The sequence below is a fragment of the Poecilia mexicana genome, unplaced genomic scaffold (assembly GCF_051168715.1).
Source record: "Poecilia mexicana isolate PSO_F unplaced genomic scaffold, ASM5116871v1 scaffold_7, whole genome shotgun sequence".
NCBI lineage: Eukaryota > Metazoa > Chordata > Actinopteri > Cyprinodontiformes > Poeciliidae > Poecilia > Poecilia mexicana.
The window spans coordinates 29,479,291-29,497,388 of NW_028263376.1; the positions used below are offsets into that span (position 1 = coordinate 29,479,291).

Below are 18,098 nucleotides of genomic sequence, written 5' to 3' on the forward strand. Positions count from 1 at the left end.
TGAAGCCAGTACGTTGTTCTAACTTTAATACTGGCGGTTGTTACCACAGCTACAGTGTTTATTTAACAATGACTCTCCAAATTTTTTGGAAACTTGTAATTTATGGCGTTTTCCTTTTTATAAACCTTCAGGCTGGAGTAGCTGTTCATTCCTGTTGCTCTGTGTTATGTTTCAATTTTTCTGACATCCTAAAGTTTTACAAGACTTTTTCGCAGACCGCTTACTGAATCTAAACTGTACCAACATATGCTGGCTGAATATTTCTCTTAACCCCACAACCTTCCTTAACTGGAACATGCAGCTTGCTCTGTCTTTAAGAGTTTGAAGAGTTTGCTTTGGCTTTTAAACTGCTGCGGGCTGGCCAGGGAGGTCACTTCTAATTTAAGGACAGTGTGCCACATTAGCCATGCAAGTTAAGGCTGAACTCTTGACCCATATCCAGTGCCCCAGTTTTTCTCTGCTTCTTCTAATTTTCACTTAAACTTCATTGAATATGCTCCGTTTTACTGAAAACAAAACAGCTACATCACTTACAAACTATAGTCTTCTGGCTTTTATGAAATTGTTGGGTTGATATAGAACTTGATTTTTTGTTTGGGAGTCTCTGTTTATTTTTAGTCCAGTTTACTGTGCGTATGCTTTGTGACAGAAAGGGCTATTTCTAAACTTAAACTTCCAAGTTCAACAAATATTGTCACAAAAAAGGTCAACTTGGTTCAGTTGTATGACCAGGTTAAAAGTCAGTTAAATACATTTGATCCCAGTCATTTAAAACTGCAGTCGGGTTCAGATTATTAATTCAATTTGTCTCTGGCATGTGACAATGTATGAGTTGCTTGTGGATTTATATATTGCCATGCTATTTTAATCTTAGCTATATTCAACAGTTATTTATTTTATGTCTTCTTTGTAACGTTTTTTATTGTACAAGATTTTGTTTGTTTACTAATTTTCAATTGTGTTTCACAGAAAGATATGGTGTTGTTAAAGAAAACAAAAAGTATTGTATCAATGACTTTACCTTCAACACTGAGACAGAAGCTGCCTGTAAAGGGGGTTACAGTATATATGGGTTTTTCAGGAAAATGTTTACATGCTACTGAGGTAAACTGGATTTTAGAAAGTCTGTACCCAGATAAAAGTAACATAGCGATAGCTAGTATTCTGTACATTGAGCCAATACGCCTCTCAGGCATCAATTATAATCTCAGACCTCACCCAGTGTTTGCAAAAAATATAGCAATACTTTGAAAGGAATTAATCACCAAAAACTTTGGACCATTTCAAAGTGTGCGTTTCGCCAGAAGACTTTATGTGTAATCTGTCTCATGACTAAAACTTAACAAATCCACCATCAGCTCCTCATTCTGTAACATTTTGCTTTGGCCTCATGTGGCCCTTTAGTGAAGGGCCAGACAACGGTAATGCGAACGTCGCCACCAAGCTTACCATCTGTGGTTGTTATTGACAGGATTTTTGTGGCACTCTGTGTCATAAAACCTTTCATGTCTTAATAACAAATAAGTTTGTGGTTTTCCGTTTTAATTTGAAGAACAAACCAGATGACTTGTAATTTATGAAATTAAATGAACAATGAAGGTGGATCGTGACAGATTTGATCCTCTTTATCTATAAAATTTGTCTATGTGCACTCACAGCTCCAAGTGCATCCTCGTTTATCTGGTGTATTTGGTTTTATTCAGTTTGATCTTTCAAAGTTACATTAAGAATAATTTGGGACTGAGAAATAATAATTATCCTCATTCAATTAATAAAACTCAGTTGTGTCCAAGTCTTAATGCACTTTTTTTGATTAGTTATATTAATTTGAGCACCTCTGTCCAAATTGTTAAAAATACATATATACTGCTCAAAAAAATAAAGGGAACATTTCACTTTAATTTTGTGTGTGGCTCCAAATCCAGGCCTCCATTGGTTAATAAATTTGATTTCCATTGATGATTTTTGTGTGATTTTGTTGTCAGCACATTCAACTTTGTACAGAACAAAGTATTCAATGAGAATATTTCATTCATTCAGATCTAGGATGTGTTATTTGAGTGTTCCCTTTATTTGTTTGAGCAGTGTATATTGTTTAATTCCTTTTTTTTGATTTGATAGATTATATATAAAATTTTCATTGTTAAATTTCTATTTCTGTCAGATTAAGGGATTAGTGACCATAAAAAGAGCTCAATTGATCTGACCAAACATTAAAGATTTTAAGAAATAATATTATAAAATAAAATTTTGAGATAAATTTGTATTTTCCCCCGCTTCTCCACAGTTTTAACGTCGTGCAAAGCTCTAAATGACCATGAACTTTTGTAGTTTGTTGGCCAGTGTAATTAATTTGTGATTGCCATTATGTCTTTACCCTCTGCAGCTTAGATCCATAAGTGCTGCGGTTGTGTGTCAAGGGCCATGTTTGTATTATTGCTGATCCTCTGAGAGCCCATTGTTTGAAGACCTCACAGGTTCCACCTAATGTAATTGGCCACGGATGTCTTGGCTCAAGACTTTCTTCATGCTTTGAGGATTGACAGAGCTGTCCTGGACTTGAAAAGTAACTTGTCCAAATACAGCCTTGTTTAATTATAGGAGGGGGATGCATGCATATCATTGTGCAAAATCCCTCAAGCTCAATAAATGCCCAGTCTAACTCATGTCAGGCTAGACATTTAACTCCACTTCCAAAAGAATCTCTATGCAAATAGGAACAGGATTTGGCTCTCCTCTTCACCTTATCCCAAAGTGCTTAAATGCCACACTCTCCTCAATTCACCTTCAGTTTGCCAGTGACATACCTCCCAGAGGCTCTCCGTCCAATGTAAACACATGGGGCTTCTTCCTTGCTAATACAGTGTGCTTTGCTTTAGCTCTTCCTCCACACCCTCTACCCCCAAGCCAATCCCTGACCACCACAGCCTCCACCTCGGTATTCCGATTTGCCAATCCCAATCTAATTTATGGGATATTTTGTAGGTAACTGTATACGGCGGCAGGGGAGATAACATCTCCAGGCCCCTGTCAAGGACAGGAACTCAGCAGTATGTGCTTAATAACATAAACTGCTGAAAAGGTCCTGGGCCAGTGCATTGGCAGAGGAGCAGGCCAGGCAGATGGATGGAGAGCAGAGAGAGGGGACCCAGTGTTCTGGGGTGGGGTGAGGGTAATTGAGACCATGTGAGCCTCCCCAGTGGAAGGATTAGAGAAGAAACGGAACTCTCCATACCTCAAAATCGCTTTCAATTAGATGCGCCAAGAGCGAGGGTACGAGAGTGACGGGGAACCTAGGAGACCAGCATCGTCCAGAATAGAACAGGAAGGTGACACATGACATAGTTAAAGTTGTGCTTCTTCATGGTCCATGCAAAGGTTTGACCTGTTGGACCAGGAGATAAAAGTGTCATTATGATAAAAAAAAAACATAAAAATCTTTAGTTCAATCCAACCACACCTGTGATAGTATTCATATATGTAAACCATCAGTGTGCTTTATAACTTCAATTTGAATACATGTTTGTTACATTTTGCAAGAAGCAAAGTGATTTATTTATTTTTTTTAAAAAACAGTTTTTCCCACTGATAGAATGATGGTTAGAATAGATTCACTGATCAGAAGTTTTGAGCTAACGTCTCATCCTTATTTTTTTCAATAGCTAATTCCTGCTGATACAGACATTTAATTCGGAATTATTATAAGAAGACATTAAAACTTAATTCAGTATATGTTTTTCTTGCTTTCCTGCTGGGCACAGTCATTAATTCCTTACATTAGGAGCAGACATAGTAAATGGAATGGAAAATGGACTGAACTTAAAATGCACTTTTCCAGTCATAATGACTACACTTTACAGTAAAACTACAATCACTCATTCACACTCACAAACACACGCGCACACCCATTTATTGATACGCAGATTGGTAGGCAACTATGCTCTGCCCAGAAGCACATTGACTTGTGTCTGGAGGAAGCTGTCGTGGGACTGGGCAGTTATTTTTGTGATTAGCGTGGCGAGAAGCTCTTGCATTGCAAAGTTGCAAAGTTTATGTCTGTATCGTAAAGAATTTGGACTAAGAAACCTGCCAGCTCTTCCAACTAACAGATTGTTAAAACTTTGCTGTACTTCATTTGCCCATCTTGTTATTCACTGAAAGCCTTTGGTTCTTCTGTTGCACCTGATTGAGCCACACACAGGTTTCAAAATGTTGCAGAAAATACATATATTTTCCTTATTGGATAACTTTTTATATCTTTGACTAACTACCTTACTGGAATTGGCAATGGCTTACATAGAGTGCTGTTGACAGTCTGATGTGCTTGCACTTCCAACTTCTCACCCTTTTTGATAAGGAAAAAAAAAAAAGTCTTATACACTTTTGAGTTAACAATGAGGAGAATGATATATGATTTGTAAGTTATAGTCTGCATTTTACATATGTGGTCATGAAAATAAAACGATTTATTTTTTTAATTATTGCGAAAAGGGCAGGTTTTTATAAGGTTTTTCTTCTTCCTGCTCCTTTTCACAATGAATTGTTACAAGGCAATGTTTTTGTACAGTGGTGATGTAATGTATTTTTTTGAGTGAATAAACTGATTGATTGATTGATTGATTGATTGATTGATTGCTGAAACAGTTTCCAAGTATTTCCACTGCAGAGACACTGAAGTCGATTAAAAACAAAACTGAAAAAGAGTGTTCTGATAAGTATTGTCGTTGATAATCAGAAATGGTTTAGTGCAACCAAGTGTAGGACACTTGTTTTGAGCTATTTTCCTCTTGACAAAGTAGAGAAGTTGGATTTATGACATTGTTGTAATGTGGTCAGTTAAAAGTCTTCAGTGGGACACGTATATTTCATCAGGTTTTAAGAACCCCATTCTCGTACTTTTTCTTCTTAAATCAAAGCTATATTTTAACAAAACAGGTGTAACTTGCATAGAAACCTTGCCCTTTCAGCTTTGACACATAAATGCACCAGCCACTGGGCATGCAGCCCTCTGCGTGCACTCAGGCTTTTACCTCAGTGTGTTTCACAGCCTTAGTGTTTCCATTTAATGAACCGAAGCTGGCCCTCCAAACATCATAGCTGTAACACATTAGTACTGTTGATGGTGAATGTTGCAAGTCCACACGTTATAGCCTGACATTGGGTTAGCCAGTTTCCTGACTGTTTTGCCAAAAAAACATACATTATTTAGTATTTATTATGAAACTGAGGAGCTTAAATTAAAAAAGGTTTGGGGAACATTCGCAAAGAGGGAAACATTGGATATATGAGCACATGTGACCACCTTAAAGCACGGTAAAAAGCTCTTCAAAAACAAATTAAATAACCTAAGCTTAAGTAACCAATTAACCTAACATTCATGTTTTGGACTGTATCCACATAATTTCAACATATTTCCATATGAAATTCTTAAAACATGTACTTTATTTTTTGTCCATTATTATGAAGAATTAAGAGATAGTTTCTAGTTTGTTTTATTCATAAACTTTCCACTATCCTTTGAAATGGTCTGAATCATATAGTTAGTGTCCATTTTATCATTAGTAGTTAGATCTACACAATGTAACTTTTAACCTCTCCTCCCAACATCAGTGCAGAATTGTAATTGCTTTTTTGCAACATTTGATTCAATAATTTACTCCATGTTCCATGCATCCAGACTCCTAAATGCCAGTGATACTGGTCAGATGGATGCATGCACACCGTACTGATATTTTTAGTGACAGAGATTCTAAAGCTGGCGAAAAAAGTTAGAGAAATTGCGATTATGGAAAAGAGTAAACAAAATTATATTTCATATCGTTTAGATGCAACAACAGCAAGATGAGCAGATGTTTTCCTGGTCCCTATCATTAAGCAAGCTTTGATTTCCAAGTCTTCTGTTAACACATTGTAATAATAACATTGTTTTGCCTTGTAAAAAACACCATTTTACATCATTTAAAACAAAGCCTCTTCCACCAGGTCCAGACCTGCGTTACACATTAAAGGAGCTCTAAGCTCCACACTTTCTGCTTTTAGCGGTTGGAAAATGAGAAAAAAGAAAAATACAAGCCAGCATGGTTTGTATTGTGTACACTTCTTCCAGGGCAATGTTTCATTCATCAACAAGAGAATGGCAGAAATTACAAAAAGGCCTTTGCATCAACAGGCTACAAGGAAGTTGCTGTTCACATTTAAACAAAGTGACTTTTTTCCCCTTGATTCTCATTAAATAGTGACAGCATGAGTGTCCAAAAGTTGAAACATTCCTGTAGAGATTTGAAGGCTGTGGCACTGAAATAATCAAGCAAACTAACAATATATTTCTATAATATTTATGGACAGTATATTATTATATTTTAATTGTAGGGCATTTATTGTACTTATTTTATTTAGAAGCACTTTTTGACATTTTTGTCTAAAAGTGGCCTGTTAGAAAAAGTCCGCAATTTTTTATTTTTTATTTTTTTCCCTGGCAGGAAAAAATAAAGTAAAAATAGAGCATTGCTATGGAGACTTAGAGAATGGTTGCCTTCAGTCTAATCATTACAAGAAGCTCAAGCTGCTGCTTCTCATACGCTCCACAACTCTTGTTGTGGTTGTGCATTTGTGCAGCTGGTTTAGACCAAAAACTCCTCACTCTGTCGCCTCTGGCTACACAGTTCACATAAGCACAGCAGCTAATCATTAGTAATGTGAGAAAGCCTGCCTAAGTTCACGGCTGTTTTATTTGAATATTGTTGATAACTTGTTTAATTGCATTGTTGCGAGGCTAGAGGGCTCCTGACCCACGTATTTAGAGCAAGGATCTTTCCTTTCACCGTTGTTCAGCTGCATGGTCATGGCTGATTTGTGGTGCTCTCAGTTTTTTTTTTTTTTTTTTTGATTACTCGTTATTAGAATTAGCAGCAGATTAAGAACTCAAACCAATTAATAAGAGAAAAATGTATGTACAAAATGTTTTGTGTTTAATGTCCTAAGATTTTTTTAGCTATTTTATTTTATCTAAAATAAATTTGTGTTTTCTTTTCCTAGTAAAGAACACAGACTGAGGAGCACTAAGTCCAGTGGGTTAAAGGCCAGAGTCATTGTCAGCCACTATGAGGTAATTATGTGTTTGTGTTTATAGTGTGTTGACTCCACCACTCTGTCTCTCTTCCTCTGCACTCCATCTTTCTGCCTGCCTGCACCCCTCCTTCCTCCTCTCCCTTTTCCCCCTCTGTTCTTTGCACAAGTCGTCTCCCTCTGGGAAGAGGTGCCTGAGATGTTGGTTGAGCCATACATCTCTGTCAAAATCTCTATGAATAAATTAACCTTTTAAAGATTAGTCCACCCTAATACCTCAGGGTTTTTTAAACAGAGGAGCAGAGACCCTGCCTGCCCCCACCCATTCTACGCCAAGCCTCACCAACTTGGTGTTAATACTGGAACGAGAACTTTTAAAGGCACAGACTTTTTTTAATTTTATTTATTTATTACACCTAATGGTGACTATGGTCAACTTTAATTGTCTTTAATTCCTTAATTTTTACTTTGCTTTACGAATTGCAGTGTGGTTTATTTATGAATTGAATTATTGGACTATACATTTTCTGCATTTAAAATGAATCTCTGAATTCTTATCCAGAGATATAAGAAAAAATGATAATGTAATTTGAGATTTCTGTGTTTGACTTTCAAAATCTCATCCCAGATATTTATTTTCTTCCTCGTAAATAGTCCTCTCACCAATTTTGGAATTCAAATCATTATAATTATTAAGTGCTTGAGAAAACGGGATCCAGAGCCTCAAATATCTGACAACATAACCAGTAATATACTCAAATAAATTATTAACAGTTTCATTTCTTTTGTCTTTTTCTTGAATAGAAATTATACTGGAATAAAATAAATCCAAAATGGTTAATAGCTTAACAATAAAATGTGTTGTCAGGATTTTTTTTAACCTTAGATACCAATTTAATTTATGTCATATATTTATACAGCAAAAAAAAAAAAAAAATATATATATATATATACACACATTTCATCAATATCACACCAGGCCTACATTAATATACTAATTCACTAACCACAGTCATTTATTCTATATACACTATAGTCTCAGGTTGACTTCAACATGTTGCTTTCGATTGGGATGACCCAAACTGAAGAAGTCACCTAAAAAACCACAAATCTTAATAATTTGTTTCTAAAGATGCACATAGTATGACATGTGTAGTTTTATCCTTCAATAATCTATTTTTCTGCTTTTACTGACAATGTTTTCATTTGGAGAAATTTACTGAAGTGGTAAGCTAACAAACTCGTTTCCGCTCTATTTATGTAGGACTTGTTGATATTAATTTAGCTACTAACTTGTTTCAATGCACTTCTAGTGCATCACATGTTGACTAAATGTATAAAAAGATGGACTCCTACTTAATAAATTTATTGCTTGGCATGGAACGTTGTAAAATTTTACGACTAGCGTCTTAACCGCTCACTGCACAGCACTCCTGCTACTGGTGGGGATACCAGAACCTGCGGTTAAGCAACTAAAAGAACAAAAGAGATTTAAGTTACATGACAGGAGACTTTGTCAGACAATGTTATTAAACAGAGTCAGGATTTTGGATTTACGTCTTGGTGGGACACCTCCGTTAGAGATTGTACAACATGAATTTAGCTTGACTTTTATAGTTGTGGCACTATCAAAACAAAAAATTGCATGAGTGCGTGCGTTTATCAAAACAACTTTGACTTTCTGTATTTTGTGGTTGTTCAATTTTACTGTGGTTATCGATTGTGCAATGCATGTTTAAAGAGCAACGAATAAGAAAATATCGCTGGAAGACCCATTTCCGCTCCGCTGACTTGATGGTAATGAGAGGGTTAAAAGTACCACCAGTTAAAATCGTGGTCTAAATGGAAATCTTTCAAGCATTTTCTTCTGCTAATGAAACTTTTACAACATGTGAATAAGAACATCTGTTTGAATAGAAGCTAATATAAAATAAAGTTTATATAAGCAAAGACAACAGGAAAGGATAAACCAAGGCAAGGACTTGGTCTATATCCCAATTCATGGATGTCATCATAACATACAGTTTTATAAATGCTATTTCAGATAAATTATAATGAATGAGCAAAAATGTGCCATGGTAAAGAAGCTGAGAAACTTATTGAAAAATGTTTTGGTGGTCAAATGTGAACATGAATCGATTCATTTTAACCTACTTGAACTAAGAGTTCAGAACTATTTCTTGCTAAGGATGAACTGGCAGAACATTATAGAACAAGAATAGATATGATGAGTTCTGGTTTCTCAGGGTCTTTGATGCAGATTGTTTGAAAATTCCTCCATAAAGACTTCAAGCCGATAGCTGGGATCAGATCAGGACGTAAAAGTACAGATAGAGTTAATGAAACAACTTAACTTATCTATCTTTAACATGGCTGCTAAAGTTAATTTACTAATTATGCAGAGCTGCACATAACTAATTTGTGATAAAACTATTTTCTGAATCAAAAATTGTCTTTGACAAGAAAACTTCAATCAGATTTGACACTAAAATGAACAGAAAAGCCAGAAATAACTGAAACTTTAGTAAAAACGTCCTTGTTGAAATGGCTATATAATTTGTATCATTTAAGTCACTCTAGCTAAAGCTCAGAAGTGTTTTTTTTTTTGACTGACATATTGTCAAAGACAAACTGCTCACGTGAAATATTATTTATTTTTTTTAGCAGCTCACTGGTTTAAAATATTACCCATGTATACAAATCAGATTTCATAGCAATGCAAGCGCTACACTTTAATTCAGTTGCAAATGTTCACGTGTGTTTCCTGCATTTAGCTGTAAATGAAGCTCACGTGTAGGTAGGAAACATTTACAGAACTTAAGTTTATGCACCATGCACAGGAATGTTTCCTATATCGTATGTTTTTTTTTATTTTATTTTAAACAACATTGTCGAATATTTGACGTAAACTTAACAACTGAAGACATATAATATATACAGTACATGGATACGTATAGTGGTCTTTTGTTTGCAGTTGGGCCAACTCTACCTTGATTTTTTTATTTTTTTTATTTTTTCCAAACAAATCCAGATAATTTTGAAGACCAGTTTCAAGCTGAAATTCCCTGGAAAATAAACTGTTTTCGACGGCAAGAATATGACATGTATTGGCCGTGTCGCAGGTTTTGGGTTTCACTCTAGGGGCAGGCAGAGACGTCTCCTGGACTTCCTGAGCTATAACTTGTGCCAACTCATGTACCAGAGAGCTTGACGTCCCCTCCTCCTCCATTTTTGATGAGAGAAGCAGGGAGAGGTGGGGGTCAGCGATGAAGCAGTGAAGGACAAGAGTTGCTCCTTTCCTAGTGGTCCTTTGTCTCCCCTGTTCGACCTCATCACTCAATCTTCGTTTAGACCCTGACATGTTTTAACCCAGCACTCCTGGACTAATTTATGTATGTAAAGACAAGCTTGGTGAAGTGCAGCTTTCAGGAAAAGGCCACTGCCTGAGCCATTGACCCACGCTGTGGCAGTCTGGCTAATTTAATTTCTTTTGAGAGGAGGAGGGGATCCACTAACCATGGAAAGAAAAAAGTGCCATCTTGGAAAATTTTGGGGCACACACGTGATTGTTTAGTGTTTTGATGAAAAGGTTTGTTGACCTTTCCTATGAATCTGCAGCAGCTGACAAAATGGGACTTTCTGATATAGTACACAAGCTTGCATTAGGAAGGCCAGCGCTGCAGACCACTGCTCAATTATCTAAGGCCTTCAGACAAGTCCAGAGAGGTCTTGAGATTTATGGCCTGAGTCCCCACGTCTAATGGTGAAGTAGAAGTCATTAACTTCTGGAAAGTGAGGCTGTCTCCCGTACTCATGATCCATATGTCCCCCTGCATTTTTGTGTCTGCACAAGCTTAGTCTTAGTGCCTGCTCAGCAATGACTAAAGCCGCTTTAAAGAACTGATGATGTAGACAAAATAGATTTTTTTTTTAACAGTTGCATTTACATGATAATGTTACACGTAGAGCCACGCAAAAATATTTACACCCTTCGTACCTTTTCAAGTTTTGTCATATTAAAACAACAAACTTATTTGTACTTTATGTATCAATTGGTACACTTTTTTATCTAAAAAAGTGTGCTGTGCATTTGTATTTTGCCTCATGTTCTTATTTTTCAAAACTAGTGCAACCGATGAGTTTTGATCTGACAAAAACTGAACTTTCTGGCCAACATACTAAACATAATGTATTTGCCATTTTCCTAGTGATGTCACGCTCTTCAGAATGCGGCCCACTCTGCCATGACAAACGCCAAACCAACCTGTGCTCCGGTAAAGCTAGTCAAAAAACAGATAGCTTGTAACCTCATATCGCTTTTATGTTGTTGATTTCACCTTAAAGTTTCTCATAGGATGCTGCGTGGTTGGCTGCACAAACTGACAAGGATGCAAACCAGACTTGTCATTTTATTGCAGAACTTTTAATGAGGAAAGTTACGGCGGCAATGGTTAGCAGCCGTCAATCATAATGACTGGCAGTCCTTGGCGTAATAGTGGATTTGTAGTGAACATTTTATACAAGGTAAGACTATTAACGTTCATATACTTTGTAAGTTAGTATGATTAGTAAGATGCAATCAAATATTGCGTTATGGAGAAGGTACATGTCTAAACATTAGTAAGTGTGGAGAAATTGCTCCATCATTATGTAGCCTAGCATGTACAGAAAAAAACTGGTTGGCTTCTAGTCTTGTACGTTTTTAAGTCTGCTCTGGTGGAAAGGGAAACACTATTATTATTTATTGTCCAGGAGGAAAACAACAATCAACTTGCAGTCAGATTACCAATAGAATTACTTAAATGAAATCATAATGTATTTTATAATGGGGAAAGTCTATGTCCAAACGTAAATGTCCATCTCCATCCAGTCTCACAGAGCTAAAGCCATTATGCAATGAAGAATTGGCACATTCAAAGTTGGCAGTTTTAACTGCATCAAAAAGCAAAATACGTTTTAGATGTTTATTTGTAAAAAAAAAAATGTTGAAAGTATTTATATATTTTCTGTTTGCTTGACAATTTGACCTTACATTGTGTTGGTCTATCATGCACATCTCAATAAATCATTGAACTTTTGTGGTTTTAATTTGAGAAAATTAAAAAAAAACCTTGAATACTTTTGCAAGACACTGAACTGATTAACATATATGTCAACATTGAGGATAGTTGCAGCTTTTTTTTTTGTTTGTTCATCATATCTAACACACAGTAGCATATCCAGCGGGAGACAAGTTCTTTCTCCTCTCAGTAGGAGGCTCCAAAGATCATAAAATGCTACTGAACAGGAGAGCACAGCCCATCTTTTGGTGCATTGCCATGGTCCCTACATAGCTGCACTAAGGGCCAGTCCACATATGGAAATGCTTGATTTGATATAGTGTCATTTTACTTGGCAGAAATGAGTATATGCATGTGCTCCCCCTTTTCCGCACCCAGACGCCACCACTACTATAATCCGGAGAGCTTGAAATGTGACCCAAGGTTACTACCAGTGTTGTTAAGTATGAACATGTTTCCCATTTGATGTGTCCACTTACACAATGAAACTGAAGATATTCATTTAGCCTAAGAATCTGTGCCTGTGTACCTAAGTGGAGGATGTTGGACAGGAGCATTGCCTAAGAGCATTGATTATGCGAGCAATATGTTTTGTAAATGGCAGGGGTGTAAGAATACATCCAGCTAAGACAATAATACACAATGCTGGGTTTTCAAGTCAAGACTTTCATAAAATATTTAGTGGGCAAACAAAGTATCCCAATTTCTGTGTTTTTATAAAAAAAAAAAAAAAAACATTTCAAGGATCTGCAATTAGGGTTTCATCATTCTGTTTTAGATTTTGAACTGGAGATGATCAAATTCAGGCCAGACCTGCTGAAAAAATGAACCACTCTTTAGTTTTGCGTAGATCGAAAACGGGAAGCAGCAACTTATGCATCATTAGTAGCTAATGCTACTAATCACAATGGTATTATCACAGTGCTTACAAATAATTCATGAAACAATTCTGTCATTCTGACCACTTATAAAGGAAAATTAGCGGTAAACTTCAGTGCACTCCAATAATCTCCTTAAAACAAAACATATAATTGAATTGAACTTTAAAAATTATATTGCTTTATACAAAATTGGGGAAAAAAACAGTTGTTTTAACTGAACAAACTTTTTTGGCATTTCAGCATGATGAGTGAAATATTGCATGCATCTACATAATTGACAACAACTCACACTTAATTTACCAGATAGAAACACCTACTGAAAGTAACTGGATATTGCTTTGCAAGAAAGAAAAAAAACTTTTAAGAGATCTGCAATGTCTTTTTATGAACTCCAAATTTCAAATAGTGATTACCAGTGTTCACATAGAAGCACAGAACCAAAATATTATTTTAACTTAAAACGTTAATTCCTAATTCATGGAAACATGCTCAGTCTTTATCAGTTTTAGTGTCACCTTTTCAGACTTCAAACTGTAATTATTAAATGCAAACCTTGCAGCATCAGCAGCTCTTAAATCCCAAAGTCAAGTTCTACTTTTGTTTTAACCTTGAACCAGTAGCAATTTTTTTTTCTATGAACACCATCCTGGGCAAGCTCCTCCTCCTGCAACCTGATCCCTTGAGGTCTCCACCAATAGCCAGGCTTGCTGCTCATACTTTCCATAATAATGTTTTACTGTACTTACTATAAATATTGCCCTTAAAAAAAGAGCTGTTTTTTTTCTAGTCGTGCTCTACTTGAGAGATACTTCCCATGCTCGTCTCTTACCAAAAGTGAAAAACTAAGACATTGGAAATAGAATAAAGGTTTGGTGAATCTTAAGTTGGATTTAAGACTGAAGACGCAAAGAAGTAGTTAATAAAGTAACCAATAACAGTTGTCTTAATTTGGATGCAAATGGCAACCCTGGGCCATAGTGCCCTGGGCATAGAGTCATTCTGCTCATATCCAAAACCATGTCTTGAACTGTCTTCTCAAACTTTAGAAACAAAAGATATGTGTTTGAATCTGAGATCCATACAATACAGTTAGCTTAGACACTAACCAAATCTGCTGAAGACCAGCACAGAAAGCAAGGATTACAGTGATATGATGTCAGACATAAAACCTTAAAAATAATAGTGCCGGTTGTGATTTCCTGAGGTTTCCCAGAAGGTTTTTTTTGTTGTTGTTTTGTTTTTCCTCCAAGCCTCTGTTAGCAAACGTCATTGCGTCGTCAAGAAAACTTTGTTTTTCCCCGTTTGCAAGCCACTAGCTGTTGTGGAAAAAGGATTCCTGCTCCAAGTGGTAAAGTAACCACAGCTTTTCAGCTTCTGTGTACAGCCCGCCTGCTGAGATGTAAGCAAGGGGGCCAGTCATAACATAACAAAACAACAGCAAGTTGGCTCAATATGCGGGGTTGTTAATGCGGAGACCAACATTTCACTTAAACATGACTTGTTTCAGGGAGAATTTTGTTTACAGATTATTTTTTTTTCATTATTGGCAAAGCTTCCTGGCATTTATCTGAAATATGTAGTTTTTAAAAGAAACCAAGTCCAAATTTACTTCCACCTATAAAGAGAATCTGTAGTTAGAGAAGACATCTTCCCCTAAGAATGTGTCAGAATAAATCCAGTACGACTACGAAAGGAAAGACTTTTCCTGTGTGAGATGTCACGGGGACAAGCAAGCAGAGCACCTATTTGTTAGCGTTGTACAAAGGGAACTCGAGTTCCTCCTAACTGAACAAATGGACCTGTCTTTAGCGAGAGCGAAGACAAAGGCATTCTCACTTTCAACACCCACACCGCCGCAGCCCCAACGTCAGCCCCTGGCTAAAGACCAGTAAAACTGTTCAAATGTTTCCTCCACCCCAGAGTCTGGACTAGTTCCCCTTAATCTCGCACTAGTTGAGACCTCAAGAGTCTGTCACCTTTCCTGTCACGCTCGGCTGCCTGCAGCCCATTGGCCGGCAGCAGATTTATTTCTCCCTGTCAGGGCCAATAGCGAGCCGATGTGGCTCAGCCCACTGTTTAGTTACAGTGACAAACATGCTGATTAGAGAGGCCCCGATGATGGATGGCTCCTCGCCAAAGAGCAGTCCAAGTTTTTAGCGGGTCATAATGGGCGTGACACTGCACAGCCCCACTCTCTGTTTCTCCCTTTTTCTCCATCCTCCCCTGGCAGATAGACCCCCTAACCCCCACAGGTCATGCTGAAAAGGTCAGGAGTTAACGGGCGAGCCTTTGCCTACTGCCGGTACATCAAAATGACCCTGTTTGGAGTCATATTTGTAGACGCTCCATCATCATCATGGCTGCTGCGACAACACTATTCAATGCCCTGCCTCCCCGCGGCCTTTTCTTTCTCTCGTGTGGTCACATGCTCCAACACAGGTAAATAGGAGGGCGAGCAGCACTGTTGCTTTACTTAAACTGACCAGCCCTTCTACTTACTTTTTGTGCAGAAGATATTCATGTAGAAAATGCGCACACTCTTTCCTCTAATGCAGCGGGTCTTGGTGTTGTATTGGATTTATTTCTAGCAGATGAAGCGTGCAGCTCTTAGAGAGTTTCAGGGGCTGTTAGATATCGAGTTATCCTTGTGAAACTATTTGATTTGGAAATGTAGGCCTGATGCTTAATCACACATGAAATTTGCAGGCTAAATCAGGACACTTGTTTCACTGAAAACTTTGTGAAGATTTTAACATTTAAGAAGATTCCACTTGACCTTGACACGTATGCAAATGTTCCGTTAGTCTTTAAACGCATAAAATACACTGTTGGCCACATTAATTGGTACTCCTGGGAATAAAATTGTGCAAAAATTTTTTAGATTTTATTGCAGTAACATAATCTTGCACTGAAAACTAAAAACATGCATTTGTTTAGTAGTTTGAAAATAATCCCGCTTAAAAATTTGTTGCAAATTTGTTGGTACTTCTGAATTTAATATTTTACTACCTTCTTTTGCAGTCATTATACAAGTGTGTTCAATTTTGCATTTCCAAAGCACTGCCTGGATGAAATATTTAGTCATAATGGTATTTCAAGTGCTACGTATGCAAATTTTGAATTCGAATGATATATCAGGCCTGTTGGCTAATTGTTCTCTTTCTTTGATGCTAATTTTTTTTTATATGAGTATATGTTGGCCAAAATGGTGAATCTCAGAATGGCAGAGATGTTATCATGGACAACATTAAAAAGAATCAGGAAAATGTAAGCTGTCAATTTTGTCTTATAATTGCAAGTTTATTGCAATTTTACGTTTCCTCTTTGGTACTTTTTCTTTCACTTTCTAAATGATAGGACCGCGCAAAGATCCATTTTTTATTATTCCTCTTTGCAAAATCTGGACGGATCTTCCTGGTTGCCCCTCTGTGTATTTCCTCCCAAGCTTAGCCCTCATATTGTCTACTGGGTTTAGGTCTGGGAACTGAGATGGTCATGACAGAAGGTTTATCTTGTGAACCATTCCTATGTTGGTTTGGACAGTTTTTCAATTGAAAGACCTTATGATTCACCTGAGTTTTAGTTTAAAATTTCCTTGTGTTCCAAAGAATTGATGCTACCCATCAGCAACGGGACAAACACACCCATAGCCACGCGGACACTCCACCACAATGGGCATGAGGTACTTTTCTACGTTGTGGTATTGGTGCCAGAATAAAGACTATTGCACACCCAGCGGTGACTATATCGCAAGAGGCTACATCCACTCTGAAGTAGACTACACATGTGTTTTATGATAGACTGCCACCAGTAACTGAGCGGCCACAAATGAGAGTGAAATTTTCAAACTTTTAACACATCTTTGTCTACATTGTCTGTAAACATTTATCCGTTTACAGACAAATGAGCAAATACTCAAGCATGGACCTGTACCTCAGTTTAAGAATCACTTAGACGTCTGATCGTATGTTCTTGCTGCTCTATGGTTCAATAGCGGAAGGCCAGATGTTTGACCTGACTAGTGTCTATAAATATGCAACCAGAAAACCCAAAGAGATGGTTGGACAATGTTTTGTGCAATCCACATCTCAGGGCCCACTTTCCCACTCAACACTCAGGATGTTGTGCCCAGGGGCATATTGCAGTTAAGCTGGGAAAGGTGCGGAGCAGGACAGCACCTCATTTGTATTCTTTTGGAAACAGATGCTCTTTTGCATTAATGACCTCTAACTCAAACATTCATAAAGTGCTATTGGATTTTTTCTTTTCACTGGTGGGGTTAAGAAGCATGACCTTGAAGGTCTGAAGGTTGTCAGCTTCTCGCTCTCTGGTTGCTTTCTTCCCCTTTCTTCCCCTTTTTCTTTTTCTCTGTGTTTGGACGATCCGGTGACATCACAGCAACTCTGCTTCAAATTGGATGCAGAGAGTGAGAAGTTCAGCAGTGGCCCTGGGCACTGAATATTTTTCCATTTATTTACGGAGAGTGGAGAAGAAGAGTGAGGGGGAAGCAGCCAGTAAACTGATTGAATACATTAAAGATTAAGTAATAAGTAATCAAAATAGGTCCTTCTCTGTTTGCGTATTCAGTCCAATCTAATGGTTACGGGAACTTTATCTTTGATTTAGTGGAACCTCCTTCAGATATTTTACTATTGTGATGAAGAAAAAAAAACAGTATATTGTCATGAAACATTAATTATTAACTTCTAAAAGTGTCTTGACTTTTATATTTGGAAAGTCGCTATTTTTGCTATGATTTTTAATCCAGACCATTTTCAGAGTTTTTAGGATACATCACATTTCTTCAATTTTAACTTCACTTGCTCTTAATTAAATCTATATTTATTAAGTCTCAAAAAGTGGGTTCACATCTTACCTGGATCTGTTGTTACCATGGTCACTTACAATGGAAACCTGAATGGCTCTGGAACTGACTCAGTAACATGACGACATTGCCTTTTTGCCAATTAATGCTCTACAAAAGTGGAAAAATCTTTTCCTTTTCACCTAGCTACACTGGTAAATCTTGCTGTTCCAGATAGCAAGAACACATTGACCCACAAGCTGCACATCAGAAAATAATGTAGCTTTG

General features: G+C 37.1%; 1 long non-coding RNA gene across 1 annotated transcript in view; it reads left to right on the forward strand.

Moving 5' to 3' along the window:
• Window positions 1–18,098, forward strand: part of LOC106932465 (uncharacterized) — a 44,275-nt gene that overhangs the window by 12,240 nt on the left and 13,937 nt on the right. Inside the window, exon 2 of the long non-coding RNA XR_001421280.2 lies at window positions 7,036–7,105. This is a non-coding gene — a long non-coding RNA (uncharacterized LOC106932465). The remainder of the gene's footprint in view (window positions 1–7,035; window positions 7,106–18,098) is intronic.